The sequence below is a fragment of the Rutilus rutilus genome (assembly GCF_951802725.1).
Source record: "Rutilus rutilus genome assembly, chromosome: 13".
Lineage (NCBI taxonomy): Eukaryota > Metazoa > Chordata > Actinopteri > Cypriniformes > Leuciscidae > Rutilus > Rutilus rutilus.
The window spans coordinates 6,813,047-6,815,132 of record NC_140218.1 but is presented as its reverse complement, the minus strand read 5'-3'; positions in this window follow the sequence as shown (position 1 = coordinate 6,815,132).

Here is a 2,086-nt window from a genome sequence, read left to right as displayed (position 1 = left end):
TGCACTGAGTTGTTAGAAAATAAATGCGTAATGCCATCGTTGCTTGATGACGTCAGAAACCGACAATTGGTTTTTGAACCGGTTCATTGAAACAAACTGTCCGAAAGAACCGGTTCGCAGAAATTAATCAGACTTGGCAACACTATTATACTCGTGCTAAAAACACAAACAACAAACCTGGCACTAAACAAAGCCTTTAGTGGCACATCAACAAGAATAAACTGCATGTCTCACCTCAGACATACTCAAAAGCTTGCACAGTATAGGCCTACATGATGCAGCTTCCCCCCTCTCAAACACGCTCAGACAATGGATTAAATATACAAGTTTCCCACCAAACACCAGTGGGACAAACCATTGTCATGATGTGTAACCTTTCCCCGTAACACTCATCACAGAATTCCACAGCATAACATTGTCACCTAAGTATTATAAGTACATGTTCAAAAACTCATTTCTTAAAATCATCATTATACAAACAAGCACAACATACAACTACAAAATCCAAAATGTAACTCATCATAGCACTCTATTATTCATCGAGAGCCCCCTCTATGAGGCGCGCTTACACCCTGAAGAGGAATCTGTTCGCTGAGTGCTGTTCTTCTCACCGGGAAGACCCCCGGAGATGCCCGATAAATCAAGTCAAGTAACCTTTATTTATACAGCGCTTTTTACAATACAGATTGTATCAAAGCAGCTTCACAGTGATAACATGAAAATAATACAACAAACTTTGCTTCTAGAAGAAAATTGTGTCATCATCCACCTTAAGACAGATCTATAATATTGTTGAATATTAAATGTCCCCTACTAAGCAAGCCAAAAGCCAAGGCAACAGTGGCAAGGAACCTAAACTCCATCAGTGACAGAATGGAGAAAAAAACCTTGGGAGAACCCAGGCTCAGTCGGGGCCAGTCCTCCTCTGACCAGTGAACGAACAGTGTATGATTATGATCCAGGCAGCATTACAGATAAGAGCTATGCTGTCCTTCCTGCAAGAAGGGTTGGAGCGAAGGCTGTCTCCCTCCATCATGAAAGTGTATGTTGCCGCTATTTCCGCTTATCACGATGCAGTAGTCGGTAAATCCGTGGGGAAGCACGACCTGATTGTTAAGTTCCTGAGGGGTGCTAACCCCGTTCCCTCTTGGGATCTCTCATTGGTGCTTACCGCATTGCAGAGAGCCCCCTTCAAACCCCTGCAGTCAATTGAGCTTAAAATCCTGTCAATGAAGACAGTGTTCCTGACTGCACTGTGAACATCAAGAGAGTAGGGGACCTGCCTGGAATACGGGCCGAACAACTCTTAGGTTATCCTGATACCCTGGCCTGGATACGTGCCCAAGGTTTCCACCACTCCTTTCAGGGATCATGTGGTGAACCTTCAAGCGCTGCCCCTGGAGGAGGCAGACCCAGCCCTAGCTTTTCTCTGTCCCATCCGCGCTTTACGCCTGTACGTGGACCAAAACATAATTTCTTCTTCTGATTTTAATGGCGGTTGGCAAACAATTATTTCATATTACTGCCACCTTCTGAAACGGAGTGTGGATCAAAATAGCCTACTTTACTCACTATTAATTGAATGAATGAATAAATAAATATCTAATAAAATTATTAATATTAATACAATATTATTCACATCATTATTAATACAATTTTAATAACAACTAAACTCATATCCTTCTAATGAACCCAGTTTTTTCCCAAAAAACTAAATATTGCTCTATACCCAACATGCCCTGAATTCAGTTGTAATATTTCCTTCATTTCAAATCAAAGTTTTACTTTACTTAGCCTATCTTTCAATATCATCCTATCCTGCTTATACCTACGACAATTAATAATTCCATGTTCTAATGTTTCACTACTATTACACTCCTCACACAACCCAGTTTCCCTATTATTTTAAGCGTACTATTTAATCCAGTGTGCCTGAATCTCATTCTCGAAATAATGTCCTCTTCCTTTTTATTTCTACTATTTTCTCTCATTCCTCCTACCTTCTTCTGGATACTGTAGAACATTCTCGCTTTTGTTTCCATATTCCACTCCTCCTGACACTTCTTTTTCATTTCTGCTTTGATTA